The 16,717-nt window shown below is 42.6% G+C and overlaps 2 non-coding genes across 2 annotated transcripts; both read right to left on the bottom strand.

Annotated features, from left to right (window-relative positions):
• Nucleotides 1-1,772: 1,772 nt before the first annotated feature.
• On the bottom strand, nucleotides 1,773-1,845 carry trnar-ucg (transfer RNA arginine (anticodon UCG)). The gene has a single exon. It is a non-coding gene; the product is annotated as a tRNA-Arg (tRNA).
• Nucleotides 1,846-3,778: 1,933 nt separating this feature from the next.
• Nucleotides 3,779-3,851, bottom strand: trnar-ucg (transfer RNA arginine (anticodon UCG)). The gene has a single exon. It is a non-coding gene; the product is annotated as a tRNA-Arg (tRNA).
• Nucleotides 3,852-16,717: the final 12,866 nt, after the last annotated feature.

Raw genomic sequence — 16,717 nt, 5'->3', positions numbered from 1 at the left:
AGTGAGAATCAGTGTATTTTCAAAAGAAAAAAATCTCCCAGAGCATAGTTTTGACGGTAAAATTGAAATGATGTTCAGCCACTGGTTCCTTGGCTCGTCAAGACTTTGCTTTGTCTTTTGTTTAATCTACAATCATTTGGCAACAGGAAGCGTTCTCATGCTCACCAAACATGATTTGACTAGGTTTAATATTTGTCCATATATTATCTCAGCTTCATTCTAGATGGCTTTAAAGGTTTTATAGCTTTGCAGTATCAACATGATTAGACTTGGATCCTTTATGAATATGACTAGCAAACACGCGACGCAAGAGACTTGTTTTCTCTGCACCAGTCAAGTATTCAACCTGGTTTACTAGACTGGAAAACTTGCTGCTTTCCACTTCCCAAAAATCTAACCCCAATCAGTGCTCGTTTCTGATAATGTAAAATTTTAACGCCTTTTCAAGCAAGTTCACAAAGGCAAAAAGTTAATTTTGCATTATAGCCAACACTATGAGTAAAATAAACCAGGCACTTTTGCTCGCTGCTTGTGTGTCATATCATGGGTTCCATAATTGAGAATCAGCCTACTTTCAAAAGCAAAAATCACACACATTTGAAAGAGTGTTGTTTGCTTCTCAGATGGAACCTGCATGCCACATAAAAAGCCTTGGAAAAGCTCAGAAGTCCTCAAGATACCACAAATAGAAGTCTATAAAATATCTTGCTTCAATGACTGTGCACCAGCCGAGAAACAAACGCGGTTCACAAGACTTGGAATTTTGCATGATACCACTACGACACTGGCATGTTACAACAATGGCTTTTTAAAAGCCCTAAAAATGAAAATTTAATCAGAGCGCTATTCCATGAGTATACATTCAAAACATTTTTTCAAGCAAGCTTTGAGGCACTGTTTAAATTTGAGATGGACCTATCCTGCTTGTGTGCAACAACCATTTGAGACAGTACAAACACATTTTTTCGTTAATCTTTTCGCTCATTTAATGGAGAAAATCTTTGCAGATATCAAAATGCAATGTCCAAGATAATTTGGTCTTTAGCATTGTGTAAAATTGAAATGGGCTATTCAAGACTTTGCTTTGTTTTTTGTTTAGTCTCCAATCATTTGGCAACAGGAAGCGTTCTCATGCTCAACCAACACGACTTGTCACGGTTTTGGATTTCTCAAAATATTCTTTCCGCTTCATTCTAGATGGCTTTAAAGGTTTTATAGCTTTGCAGTATCAACATGATTAGACTTGGATCCTTTATGAATATGACTAGCAAAACCATGCAGAGGAACACACTTGTTTTCTCTGCACCACCCCTGAATCCAATCTGGATGGGAACCATGAATGGGAACCTTGCTGGTTTCCACTTTACAAAACTGTAAACAATTCCACTTTACAAAACTGTGATAATTTAATTTTTAAAAATCTTTTCAGCAAGTTCACATTTATAACCAGAACTACAAATAAAATAAAGAAGATACTCATTTTAAGAGCCTCAATGTATGCATCACTCATCTGCCAACATGGAACAGTTATGGGACTCTAGCAAATGTACACCATGGTGCAAAGCAAGCTTTTGAGTGATGCAGAAAGGTGGATCAAGATTGGGGACATGAGTGGTAACAGAAGTGGGGTGGGCCACTTCTTGCTGTTGGCACATTTATTCAGTCAATTTTAAGAGGTTTTCATTTTGTTTCCCATCTTCACTTTTTGGCCAAAGCAAGGGTGGATGACTGCAACCTCTTAAAGGGCTAAGCAAGAGTAGTACTGATATAAGCAACCCAGATGGGACTTGAACCCACAATCCTCAGCTCCGAAGGCTGATGCCTTATCCATTAGGCCACTGAGCCAAACGACACACTGATTGTGCACACTCTTGGAAGGTCTTCTCCATAAGACAAGTCCATTTTGTTTGTTTTTTTTCACATAAAGAACAGCCAGCAGTCTGGCAAGTAAAAGCAAAATGACGCACTTTTGCTGGCTACTCGTTTGTCATATGAGGGGTTCCTTAAGTGAGAATCAGTGTATTTTCAAAAGAAAAAAATCTCCCAGAGCATAGTTTTGACGGTAAAATTGAAATGATGTTCAGCCACTGGTTCCTTGGCTCGTCAAGACTTTGCTTTGTCTTTTGTTTAATCTACAATCATTTGGCAACAGGAAGCGTTCTCATGCTCACCAAACATGATTTGACTAGGTTTAATATTTGTCCATATATTATCTCAGCTTCATTCTAGATGGCTTTAAAGGTTTTATAGCTTTGCAGTATCAACATGATTAGACTTGGATCCTTTATGAATATGACTAGCAAACACGCGACGCAAGAGACTTGTTTTCTCTGCACCAGTCAAGTATTCAACCTGGTTTACTAGACTGGAAAACTTGCTGCTTTCCACTTCCCAAAAATCTAACCCCAATCAGTGCTCGTTTCTGATAATGTAAAATTTTAACGCCTTTTCAAGCAAGTTCACAAAGGCAAAAAGTTAATTTTGCATTATAGCCAACACTATGAGTAAAATAAACCAGGCACTTTTGCTCGCTGCTTGTGTGTCATATCATGGGTTCCATAATTGAGAATCAGCCTACTTTCAAAAGCAAAAATCACACACATTTGAAAGAGTGTTGTTTGCTTCTCAGATGGAACCTGCATGCCACATAAAAAGCCTTGGAAAAGCTCAGAAGTCCTCAAGATACCACAAATAGAAGTCTATAAAATATCTTGCTTCAATGACTGTGCACCAGCCGAGAAACAAACGCGGTTCACAAGACTTGGAATTTTGCATGATACCACTACGACACTGGCATGTTACAACAATGGCTTTTTAAAAGCCCTAAAAATGAAAATTTAATCAGAGCGCTATTCCATGAGTATACATTCAAAACATTTTTTCAAGCAAGCTTTGAGGCACTGTTTAAATTTGAGATGGACCTATCCTGCTTGTGTGCAACAACCATTTGAGACAGTACAAACACATTTTTTCGTTAATCTTTTCGCTCATTTAATGGAGAAAATCTTTGCAGATATCAAAATGCAATGTCCAAGATAATTTGGTCTTTAGCATTGTGTAAAATTGAAATTGGCTATTCAAGACTTTGCTTTGTTTTTTGTTTAGTCTCCAATCATTTGGCAACAGGAAGCGTTCTCATGCTCAACCAACACGACTTGTCACGGTTTCGGATTTCTCAAAATATTCTTTCCGCTTCATTCTAGATGGCTTTAAAGGTTTTATAGCTTTGCAGTATCAACATGATTAGACTTGGATCCTTTATGAATATGACTAGCAAAACCATGCAGAGGAACACACTTGTTTTCTCTGCACCACCCCTGAATCCAATCTGGATGGGAACCATGAATGGGAACCTTGCTGGTTTCCACTTTACAAAACTGTAAACAATTCCACTTTACAAAACTGTGATAATTTAATTTTTAAAAATCTTTTCAGCAAGTTCACATTTATAACCAGAACTACAAATAAAATAAAGAAGATACTCATTTTAAGAGCCTCAATGTATGCATCACTCATCTGCCAACATGGAACAGTTATGGGACTCTAGCAAATGTACACCATGGTGCAAAGCAAGCTTTTGAGTGATGCAGAAAGGTGGATCAAGATTGGGGACATGAGTGGTAACAGAAGTGGGGTGGGCCACTTCTTGCTGTTGGCACATTTATTCAGTCAATTTTAAGAGGTTTTCATTTTGTTTCCCATCTTCACTTTTTGGCCAAAGCAAGGGTGGATGACTGCAACCTCTTAAAGGGCTAAGCAAGAGTAGTACTGATATAAGTGACCCAGATGGGACTTGAACCCACAATCCTCAGCTCCGAAGGCTGATGCCTTATCCATTAGGCCACTGAGCCAAACGACATACTGATTGTGCATACTCTTGGAAGGTCTTCTCCATAAGACAAGTCCATTTTGTTTGTTTTTTTTTCACATAAAGAACAGCCAGCAGTCTGGCAAGTAAAAGCAAAATGACGCACTTTTGCTGGCTACTCGTTTGTCATATGAGGGGTTCCTTAAGTGAGAATCAGTGTATTTTCAAAAGAAAAAAATCTCCCAGAGCATAGTTTTGACGGTAAAATTGAAATGATGTTCAGCCACTGGTTCCTTGGCTCGTCAAGACTTTGCTTTGTCTTTTGTTTAATCTACAATCATTTGGCAACAGGAAGCGTTCTCATGCTCACCAAACATGATTTGACTAGGTTTAATATTTGTCCATATATTATCTCAGCTTCATTCTAGATGGCTTTAAAGGTTTTATACCTTTGCAGTATCAACATGATTAGACTTGGATCCTTTATGAATATGACTAGCAAACACGCGACGCAAGAGACTTGTTTTCTCTGCACCAGTCAAGTATTCAACCTGGTTTACTAGACTGGAAAACTTCCTGCTTTCCACTTCACAAAAATCTAACCCCAATCATTGCTCGTTTCTGATAATGTAAAATTTTAATGCCTTTTCAAGCAAGTTCACAAAGGCAAAAAGTTAATTTTGCATTATAGCCACACTATGAGTAAAATAAACCAGGCACTTTTGCTTTTTGGCCAAAGCAAGGGTGGATGACTGCAACCTCTTAAAGGGCTAAGCAAGAGTAGTACTGATATAAGTGACCCAGATGGGACTTGAACCCACAATCCTAAACTCTGAAGGCTGATGTCTTATCCTTTGTTTAGCACACAGGGATAGCCAAAACTCTTTGAATATTTTTCACTTTTACAAGAATTCGAAAAGAAATACAACTCATAAGACAGCACACTGACATTGCTAAAAGAGGACAATGAAGACTTCGTCAACATCTCCAGAATGTATTTTAAAAACATTTTGTTGCAGGCGCATGACTGTGTGACCTCTTGGGCCTGGAGGTCTGGTGTTTCCATTATATAAAAGGTCAAATGGCCTGAAGTGTGCCCAGGCCCAGAGCTTCTGTCCTAGCTAGCTAAGCTAACTAGTTTAACAATCATAAGCAGTACTTAAAGCTAGGCCTGCTCTTTTGCCCTTCAACTTCACTTGCCGAATCTTCACATTCACACATGTCCAAACTATAGTGATATAGCTGAGAATTTCTTAATAAAGTCAAGCAACCTGAAACGAGTACAAGTCTCGACAGCATGCCTGCAGTAAAATCGGGCGAAACACTGGTCGAAACGTATACCAAGGAGTCCACTCCTTACGCTGTTTGGCCGCACTGTGCCCTTCTGCAAAGAACAAAGATGGTAAGGAAATCTCACAATTAATATCGCAATATGTCATCAGCCTGACAAATTTCACATCCGGGTCACCCCAACACCATCTTAGCCTGCAGATGGCGTAGGTTTACACGACGGATTCTTTTATTCTCTTCGACGACAAAACTCAGGCCTGTACACCAAAAATGTGGCTGATAAAAATGCACGTAAATTAAATTTAGAGTCAATAAAATGCATATGAATTGATGCTTTGTTTGATGAGTAGTTTTATTTGACTCAAGTTTAATCAACTTATCTTTCAACTTTATCAATTTTTATTACTTGCCTTATTTATCGTTTATTTGAAGTTTGCGGGCGCAACGTTCTGATTGACATTTTTGCCTCGAGAGGCGGAAGTAACGAAAATTGCTTGGGTTAAACCATTGATTAATTAATGAATGTAATTGGATAAACAAGGCAACTAAAACAGTTACTAATATTAAGTGATAAAAGAGTCCGGTAACACAAACGGCTTGAGTTAAACGTTAAATGACGTGACACAAAGTTATTCAAATTATTTAATTATATACCACTGTAGTATTTAGTTCACATGCATTTGTTGTTTACACCCTCATAGAAACTCCCCTGGTCATGAATGATCAAACTTGATATTTGATTTTTTAAAAATATATCAAATCAAGACTGTTTTAATCCTTTCTTTTCCAGATAACTATCACTTACATTTTCAATTCACAAGCATTTTTTCATGACCAGTTTAAATTTTCATGGATTTTTATCAGCTTCGATTTCATCATTTAGAATTTGCTAGTTCCTCCACTCATGTGCCTGAAATGTTACTAAACCGTGTTGTAAATTAGTAGATTCATTCCTGTTTGAGGAATTCTGGCTTGTGTTTATTGTCTGTGGGCAGAAAGGCTTTCCTAGATGCCAACTGGCAAAATGTTCCAAGATTTCTAAGAAATTATTGAACTTCCCTAAAAAAAACCACACACACAAAAAACAAATAAGTAAGCTGAGAGAACTAAAACGAAAGCTATAAATACAACTTGACAGTTTTCAGCAGCAGGCGAATTTGTACGGTTACTGAGCTGCCAGCTAGCTAGCTAGCTAGCTACCGGAAGCACTTTTAACAGTGCAAAGTCACAGCTAGCTAGCTAGCTACTGACTTTGCACTGTTAAAAGTGCTTCCGGTAGCTAGCTAGCTAGCTAGGTAGCTTGGTAATGGCTTTGCACTGTTAACCGTGCAGCCGGTAACTAGCTGTATCTACTGGTTTAAATGCTTGCGGTTTAAATGCTTGGTGGACATTTGATTGTATGGTTTACTGAGCTGAAAGCTAGCTAGCTACTTTACTGGGTATGATTCTGTGACCTCCTGGGCTTGGAGGTCTGTTTCTAGTTTTGGTTAAAGGGTCAAACTGCATGGTCTGCCCAGGCCCAGAGCTCCTTTGCTGGGCATGACTGTGTGACCTCTTGTGCCTGGAAGTCTGGTTGTAGTATTATTTAAAGGGTCAAACTGCATGAAGTGTGCCCAGGCCCAGAGCTACTTTGCTGGGCATGACTGTGTGACCTCTTGTGCCTGGAAGTCTGGTTGTAGTATAATTTAAAGGGTCAAACTGCATGAAGTGTGCCCAGGCCCAGAGCTACTTTGCTGGGCATGATTCTGTGACCTCTTGGGCCTTGAAATGTGGTGCTTTGAACGATTTAAAGAGTGAAACGGTCTGAAGTGTGCCCACGTTTAAAGCAACCTTGCTGGGCATGACTGTGTGACCTCTTGTGCCTGGAAGTCTGGTTGTAGTATTATTTAAAGGGTCAAACTGCATGGTCTGCCCAGGCCCAGAGCTCCTTTGCTGGGCATGACTGTGTGACCTGGTGGGCCTGGAAGTCTGGTTGTAGTATGATTTAAAGGATCAAATGGTCTCCATTGTGTGTCCAGGTTTAAGGCTACTTTGCTGGGCATGTGATTTAGAGAGCGTTGGAAGTCTGGATCCTGTATTATTTAAAGGCTCAAATCACAAGAAAGTGTGCCCAGGGACGAAGCCACTTTGCCCTGCATGGTCGATGTGACACGGTGGGCCTGGAAGTATGGTTTCCCCCCATCTATCCATTCACTTGAAGGGGGTCAAAGTGCCCGAATTGTGCCCAGGCACGGAGCTAGGTCGCCGGTCATCAGCACGTGCGCACTTAGACCCTTGAAAACGTGAGCCCCAGGGGCCGCGCGGCATCGAATGTGCACGGCCTTCGAGCTACCGACTGGCCACGAGAGCTGGACCCATCGGGTACGGAAGCCTTTCCGTCACGTGCTCGTTTTCCACTCCAGCCTGCGAATTTAAAACCGACGCGCATTTTATTCTTTTCCCCTTTTATCCTTTCATATCTCTCCGCTACTTTGGAGAAGAGAGACCTCTGTATATATACTATATACTGTTTATGTAGTACCTGGTTTAACACTATACCCTCAGCTTACTCTAGTCTGCAGATGTGAAGAAATTAAACAGAATGTGTATCTGTGTATATGTGCGCACCTGTGTGTGTGTGTGTGTGTGTGTGTGTGTGTGTGTGTGTGTGTGGAGAAGCATGTTCTGGTTCTCCTGCAGCAGAATGCAGCACGAATTGCCAGGAAAGACCTGCATGTCGCCAAGTCCAGGTCTCTACACCTCTGCACTGTTTCACTCACACGTCATCATGTGATATGAGCAGGACTAAGACCTTTAAGGGAGACTCCTTTAAACCTTTAAGGGACTAACCCAGTACTTGTTTTCTTCATATCGCTGGGTTTGTCACCTTTCATCACAAGAATCTGTAGCACTCAATCTGGTAAAACTATTCACTCTCTATGTATACTATATACTCTGTACCTGTCAAGTTGAAATCAAGTGTGTGTGTGTGTGTGTGTGTGTGTGTGTGTGTGTGTGTGTGTGTGTGTGTGTGTGTTATACCAGCCCATAGAGCAGGACATGAGTCTGAAAGTGGCGCTGGAGATGAAGAACCAGGAGATCAAAGATCAGCACGATCTTTTGGTAAAACTAGATACTCTGTATGTAGTACCTGGTTTAACACTATATCCTCTGTATATATACTATATACTGTTTATGTAGTACCTGGTTTAACACTATACCCTCAGCTTACTCTAGTCTGCAGATGTAAAGAAATTAAACAGAATGTGTATCTGTGTATATGTGCGCACCTGTATGTGTCTGGTTGTAGTATTATTTAAAGGGTCAAACTGCGTGAAGTGTGCCCAGGCCCAGAGCTCCTTTGCTGGGCATGACTGTGTGACCTGGTGGGCCTGGAAGTCTGGTTGTAGTATGATTTAAAGGATCAAATGGTCTCCATTGTGTGTCCAGGTTTAAGGCTACTTTGCTGGGCATGTGATTTAGAGAGCGTTGGAAGTCTGGATCCTGTATTATTTAAAGGCTCAAATCACAAGAAAGTGTGCCCAGGGACGAAGCCACTTTGCCCTGCATGGTCGATGTGACACGGTGGGCCTGGAAGTATGGTTTCCCCCCATCTATCCACTCAGTTGAAGGGGGTCAAAGTGCCCGAATTGTGCCCAGGCACGGAGCTAGGTCGCCGGTCATCAGCACGTGCGCACTTAGACCCTTGAAAACGTGAGCCCCAGGGGCCGCGCGGCATCGAATGTGCACGGCCTTCGAGCTACCGACTGGCCACGAGAGCTGGACCCATCGGATACGGAAGCCTTTCCGTCACGTGCTCGTTTTCCACTCCAGCCTGCGAATTTAAAACCGACGCGCATTTTATTCTTTTCCCCTTTTATCCTTTCATATCTCTCCACTACTTTGGAGAAGAGAGACCTCTGTATATATACTATATACTGTTTATGTAGTACCTGGTTTAACACTATACCCTCAGCTTACTCTAGTCTGCAGATGTGAAGAAATTAAACAGAATGTGTATCTGTATATATGTGCGCACCTGTATGTGTGTGTGTGTGTGTGTGTGTGTGTGTGTGTGTGTGTGTGTGGAGAAGCATGTTCTGGTTCTCCTGCAGCAGAATGCAGCACGAATTGCCAGGAAAGACCTGCATGTCGCCAAGTCCAGGTCTCTACACCTCTGCACTGTTTCACTCACACGTCATCATGTGATATGAGCAGGACTAAGACCTTTAAGGGAGACTCCTTTAAACCTTTAAGGGACTAACCCAGTACTTGTTTTCTTCATATCGCTGGGTTTGTCACCTTTCATCACAAGAATCTGTAGCACTCAATCTGGTAAAACTATGCACTCTCTATGTATACTATATACTCTGTACCTGTCAAGTTGAAATCAGCTCATAATCAAACTCATAAACGTATATATCAACTTATGCTAGTGTATCTACAGATGTGAAGAAATTAAACAGCATCTGTATGTCTGTACGTGTGCCCGTGTGTGTGCGTGTGCGTGTGCATGTGTGTGCGCGTTGTCATCAGGCCCAGAAGAACGTGCTGTTGGAGAAGCGTGTTCAGGTCCTCTAGTAACAGAATAGCACCAGACTGAGAGGATAGGCCTGCATCTCGCCAAGTCCAGTTCTCTACACCTATGCACTGTTTCACTCACACATCAGCATGTGGGATGAGCAGGACTAACACCTGCAAGGGATTTAACCTTTAAGAGAGAATCTGTTCAGAACATCCTAAAACATTTTAGGAAAGTTCTTGAGGGCTATGGTCGTGTTATTCAAATGAGTTGATGAAAGTTTGTAAGGGTTACATTAGGGTTGATCGAATGAGATCATTCCATATGACCTCTGTAAGGCTTCATATAATAAGTGCGGTTAGCCTCACAGATGTACTATATCTGTAGCCTTTAACAGCGGGCTACGCTTCACACCACGTCTCTTCTGCCCTCAGGCGGTTGGCGGAGGAGATGCCTAACCTGCAGGAGTACCTGGAGAAAGAGAACATCGAAAAGAAGCTTCTGAGCCAAACCAGTGAGGAGCTGCTCTGTAAGTAAAATATAAATATCTGTATAATATGTAAATAAAAGGAAGATGTGGTTGTATAGTGTAGTCGTTTGATTAGAAATAATCTCATAATAATCTTATCCACAAATTCTTATACATTTACATAGTAACATTCACTCATATACTCAAATTCCATATGATCCATAGAAAACATCCACTTCATCTATTTTATAGTTTTTTCCTGATCGATAATACAAAAAAGAAAAAGAAAAAAAGAAAAAAAAAGATGAACAGCACCCTCTAGCCATGAACCTCAATTATTTCAAGATAACTGTAAAACATGGCTAGGTTAAGTCGGCATTAAAACAAAAAATGCTCAGATTAACTTGTGTCTCGTGGCACGCAGCTGAGTTTAAAATTAAACACAATGAAATCAAATTAAATTGACCCAGCTGCGACAGGCTCAGCAACCACATTTAATTTCACCGATTGGTCAGTTAGCCAGGCTATACAAAACAGGCTATTGTTAGAAATTCTGCACATGTGCTTCACTTAGCTTCACATCTCACACTGCTTATAATTATAAGATAACGTATCCACGTTCGTAATAATGTGGTGAAATCTGCCAAAAATGGTCAATATGTCTGTGTGTCTTTCTGTTTGTCTCTCTCTGTGTGTGTGTGTGTGTGTGTGTGTGTGTGTGTGTGTGTGTGTGTGTGTGTGTGTGTGTGTGTGTGTGTGTGTGTGTGTGTGTGTGTGTGTTATACCAGCCCATAGAGCAGGACATGAGTCTGAAAGTGGCGCTGGAGATGAAGAACCAGGAGATCAAAGATCAGCACGATCTTTTGGTAAAACTATATACTCTGTATGTAGTACCTGGTTTAACACTATATCCTCTGTATATATACTATATACTGTTTATGTAGTACCTGGTTTAACACTATACCCTCAGCTTACTCTAGTCTGCAGATGTAAAGAAATTAAACAGAATGTGTATCTGTGTATATGTGCGCACCTGTATGTGTCTGGTTGTAGTATTATTTAAAGGGTCAAACTGCGTGAAGTGTGCCCAGGCCCAGAGCTCCTTTGCTGGGCATGACTGTGTGACCTGGTGGGCCTGGAAGTCTGGTTGTAGTATGATTTAAAGGATCAAATGGTCTCCATTGTGTGTCCAGGTTTAAGGCTACTTTGCTGGGCATGTGATTTAGAGAGCGTTGGAAGTCTGGATCCTGTATTATTTAAAGGCTCAAATCACAAGAAAGTGTGCCCAGGGACGAAGCCACTTTGCCCTGCATGGTCGATGTGACACGGTGGGCCTGGAAGTATGGTTTCCCCCCATCTATCCATTCACTTGAAGGGGGTCAAAGTGCCCGAATTGTGCCCAGGCACGGAGCTAGGTCGCCGGTCATCAGCACGTGCGCACTTAGACCCTTGAAAACGTGAGCCCCAGGGGCCGCGCGGCATCGAATGTGCACGGCCTTCGAGCTACCGACTGGCCACGAGAGCTGGACCCATCGGGTACGGAAGCCTTTCCGTCACGTGCTCGTTTTCCACTCCAGCCTGCGAATTTAAAACCGACGCGCATTTTATTCTTTTCCCCTTTTATCCTTTCATATCTCTCCGCTACTTTGGAGAAGAGAGACCTCTGTATATATACTATATACTGTTTATGTAGTACCTGGTTTAACACTATACCCTCAGCTTACTCTAGTCTGCAGATGTGAAGAAATTAAACAGAATGTGTATCTGTGTATATGTGCGCACCTGTGTGTGTGTGTGTGTGTGTGTGTGTGTGTGTGTGTGTGTGTGTGTGTGTGGAGAAGCATGTTCTGGTTCTCCTGCAGCAGAATGCAGCACGAATTGCCAGGAAAGACCTGCATGTCGCCAAGTCCAGGTCTCTACACCTCTGCACTGTTTCACTCACACGTCATCATGTGATATGAGCAGGACTAAGACCTTTAAGGGAGACTCCTTTAAACCTTTAAGGGACTAACCCAGTACTTGTTTTCTTCATATCGCTGGGTTTGTCACCTTTCATCACAAGAATCTGTAGCACTCAATCTGGTAAAACTATTCACTCTCTATGTATACTATATACTCTGTACCTGTCAAGTTGAAATCAAGTGTGTGTGTGTGTGTGTGTGTGTGTGTGTGTGTGTGTGTGTGTGTGTGTGTGTGTGTGTGTGTTATACCAGCCCATAGAGCAGGACATGAGTCTGAAAGTGGCGCTGGAGATGAAGAACCAGGAGATCAAAGATCAGCACGATCTTTTGGTAAAACTAGATACTCTGTATGTAGTACCTGGTTTAACACTATATCCTCTGTATATATACTATATACTGTTTATGTAGTACCTGGTTTAACACTATACCCTCAGCTTACTCTAGTCTGCAGATGTAAAGAAATTAAACAGAATGTGTATCTGTGTATATGTGCGCACCTGTATGTGTCTGGTTGTAGTATTATTTAAAGGGTCAAACTGCGTGAAGTGTGCCCAGGCCCAGAGCTCCTTTGCTGGGCATGACTGTGTGACCTGGTGGGCCTGGAAGTCTGGTTGTAGTATGATTTAAAGGATCAAATGGTCTCCATTGTGTGTCCAGGTTTAAGGCTACTTTGCTGGGCATGTGATTTAGAGAGCGTTGGAAGTCTGGATCCTGTATTATTTAAAGGCTCAAATCACAAGAAAGTGTGCCCAGGGACGAAGCCACTTTGCCCTGCATGGTCGATGTGACACGGTGGGCCTGGAAGTATGGTTTCCCCCCATCTATCCATTCACTTGAAGGGGGTCAAAGTGCCCGAATTGTGCCCAGGCACGGAGCTAGGTCGCCGGTCATCAGCACGTGCGCACTTAGACCCTTGAAAACGTGAGCCCCAGGGGCCGCGCGGCATCGAATGTGCACGGCCTTCGAGCTACCGACTGGCCACGAGAGCTGGACCCATCGGGTACGGAAGCCTTTCCGTCACGTGCTCGTTTTCCACTCCAGCCTGCGAATTTAAAACCGACGCGCATTTTATTCTTTTCCCCTTTTATCCTTTCATATCTCTCCGCTACTTTGGAGAAGAGAGACCTCTGTATATATACTATATACTGTTTATGTAGTACCTGGTTTAACACTATACCCTCAGCTTACTCTAGTCTGCAGATGTGAAGAAATTAAACAGAATGTGTATCTGTGTATATGTGCGCACCTGTGTGTGTGTGTGTGTGTGTGTGTGTGTGTGTGTGTGTGGAGAAGCATGTTCTGGTTCTCCTGCAGCAGAATGCAGCACGAATTGCCAGGAAAGACCTGCATGTCGCCAAGTCCAGGTCTCTACACCTCTGCACTGTTTCACTCACACGTCATCATGTGATATGAGCAGGACTAAGACCTTTAAGGGAGACTCCTTTAAACCTTTAAGGGACTAACCCAGTACTTGTTTTCTTCATATCGCTGGGTTTGTCACCTTTCATCACAAGAATCTGTAGCACTCAATCTGGTAAAACTATTCACTCTCTATGTATACTATATACTCTGTACCTGTCAAGTTGAAATCAAGTGTGTGTGTGTGTGTGTGTGTGTGTGTGTGTGTGTGTGTGTGTGTGTGTGTTATACCAGCCCATAGAGCAGGACATGAGTCTGAAAGTGGCGCTGGAGATGAAGAACCAGGAGATCAAAGATCAGCACGATCTTTTGGTAAAACTAGATACTCTGTATGTAGTACCTGGTTTAACACTATATCCTCTGTATATATACTATATACTGTTTATGTAGTACCTGGTTTAACACTATACCCTCAGCTTACTCTAGTCTGCAGATGTAAAGAAATTAAACAGAATGTGTATCTGTGTATATGTGCGCACCTGTATGTGTCTGGTTGTAGTATTATTTAAAGGGTCAAACTGCGTGAAGTGTGCCCAGGCCCAGAGCTCCTTTGCTGGGCATGACTGTGTGACCTGGTGGGCCTGGAAGTCTGGTTGTAGTATGATTTAAAGGATCAAATGGTCTCCATTGTGTGTCCAGGTTTAAGGCTACTTTGCTGGGCATGTGATTTAGAGAGCGTTGGAAGTCTGGATCCTGTATTATTTAAAGGCTCAAATCACAAGAAAGTGTGCCCAGGGACGAAGCCACTTTGCCCTGCATGGTCGATGTGACACGGTGGGCCTGGAAGTATGGTTTCCCCCCATCTATCCATTCACTTGAAGGGGGTCAAAGTGCCCGAATTGTGCCCAGGCACGGAGCTAGGTCGCCGGTCATCAGCACGTGCGCACTTAGACCCTTGAAAACGTGAGCCCCAGGGGCCGCGCGGCATCGAATGTGCACGGCCTTCGAGCTACCGACTGGCCACGAGAGCTGGACCCATCGGGTACGGAAGCCTTTCCGTCACGTGCTCGTTTTCCACTCCAGCCTGCGAATTTAAAACCGACGCGCATTTTATTCTTTTCCCCTTTTATCCTTTCATATCTCTCCGCTACTTTGGAGAAGAGAGACCTCTGTATATATACTATATACTGTTTATGTAGTACCTGGTTTAACACTATACCCTCAGCTTACTCTAGTCTGCAGATGTGAAGAAATTAAACAGAATGTGTATCTGTGTATATGTGCGCACCTGTGTGTGTGTGTGTGTGTGTGTGTGTGTGTGTGTGTGTGTGGAGAAGCATGTTCTGGTTCTCCTGCAGCAGAATGCAGCACGAATTGCCAGGAAAGACCTGCATGTCGCCAAGTCCAGGTCTCTACACCTCTGCACTGTTTCACTCACACGTCATCATGTGATATGAGCAGGACTAAGACCTTTAAGGGAGACTCCTTTAAACCTTTAAGGGACTAACCCAGTACTTGTTTTCTTCATATCGCTGGGTTTGTCACCTTTCATCACAAGAATCTGTAGCACTCAATCTGGTAAAACTATTCACTCTCTATGTATACTATATACTCTGTACCTGTCAAGTTGAAATCAAGTGTGTGTGTGTGTGTGTGTGTGTGTGTGTGTGTGTGTGTGTGTGTGTGTGTGTGTGTGTTATACCAGCCCATAGAGCAGGACATGAGTCTGAAAGTGGCGCTGGAGATGAAGAACCAGGAGATCAAAGATCAGCACGATCTTTTGGTAAAACTAGATACTCTGTATGTAGTACCTGGTTTAACACTATATCCTCTGTATATATACTATATACTGTTTATGTAGTACCTGGTTTAACACTATACCCTCAGCTTACTCTAGTCTGCAGATGTAAAGAAATTAAACAGAATGTGTATCTGTGTATATGTGCGCACCTGTATGTGTCTGGTTGTAGTATTATTTAAAGGGTCAAACTGCGTGAAGTGTGCCCAGGCCCAGAGCTCCTTTGCTGGGCATGACTGTGTGACCTGGTGGGCCTGGAAGTCTGGTTGTAGTATGATTTAAAGGATCAAATGGTCTCCATTGTGTGTCCAGGTTTAAGGCTACTTTGCTGGGCATGTGATTTAGAGAGCGTTGGAAGTCTGGATCCTGTATTATTTAAAGGCTCAAATCACAAGAAAGTGTGCCCAGGGACGAAGCCACTTTGCCCTGCATGGTCGATGTGACACGGTGGGCCTGGAAGTATGGTTTCCCCCCATCTATCCATTCACTTGAAGGGGGTCAAAGTGCCCGAATTGTGCCCAGGCACGGAGCTAGGTCGCCGGTCATCAGCACGTGCGCACTTAGACCCTTGAAAACGTGAGCCCCAGGGGCCGCGCGGCATCGAATGTGCACGGCCTTCGAGCTACCGACTGGCCACGAGAGCTGGACCCATCGGGTACGGAAGCCTTTCCGTCACGTGCTCGTTTTCCACTCCAGCCTGCGAATTTAAAACCGACGCGCATTTTATTCTTTTCCCCTTTTATCCTTTCATATCTCTCCGCTACTTTGGAGAAGAGAGACCTCTGTATATATACTATATACTGTTTATGTAGTACCTGGTTTAACACTATACCCTCAGCTTACTCTAGTCTGCAGATGTGAAGAAATTAAACAGAATGTGTATCTGTGTATATGTGCGCACCTGTGTGTGTGTGTGTGTGTGTGTGTGTGTGTGTGTGTGTGTGTGTGTGTGTGGAGAAGCATGTTCTGGTTCTCCTGCAGCAGAATGCAGCACGAATTGCCAGGAAAGACCTGCATGTCGCCAAGTCCAGGTCTCTACACCTCTGCACTGTTTCACTCACACGTCATCATGTGATATGAGCAGGACTAAGACCTTTAAGGGAGACTCCTTTAAACCTTTAAGGGACTAACCCAGTACTTGTTTTCTTCATATCGCTGGGTTTGTCACCTTTCATCACAAGAATCTGTAGCACTCAATCTGGTAAAACTATTCACTCTCTATGTATACTATATACTCTGTACCTGTCAAGTTGAAATCAAGTGTGTGTGTGTGTGTGTGTGTGTGTGTGTGTGTGTGTGTGTGTGTGTGTGTTATACCAGCCCATAGAGCAGGACATGAGTCTGAAAGTGGCGCTGGAGATGAAGAACCAGGAGATCAAAGATCAGCACGATCTTTTGGTAAAACTAGATACTCTGTATGTAGTACCTGGTTTAACACTATATCCTCTGTATATATACTATATACTGTTTATGTAGTACCTGGTTTAACACTATACCCTCAGCTTACTCTAGTCTGCAGATGTAAAGAAAT

Source organism: Electrophorus electricus, chromosome 22 (assembly GCF_041902795.1).
Source record: "Electrophorus electricus isolate QZ-2024a chromosome 22, ASM4190279v1, whole genome shotgun sequence".
Lineage (NCBI taxonomy): Eukaryota > Metazoa > Chordata > Actinopteri > Gymnotiformes > Gymnotidae > Electrophorus > Electrophorus electricus.
The sequence above is the reverse complement of the archived record's forward strand: the minus strand, read 5'-3'. Positions and strand labels throughout refer to the sequence as shown.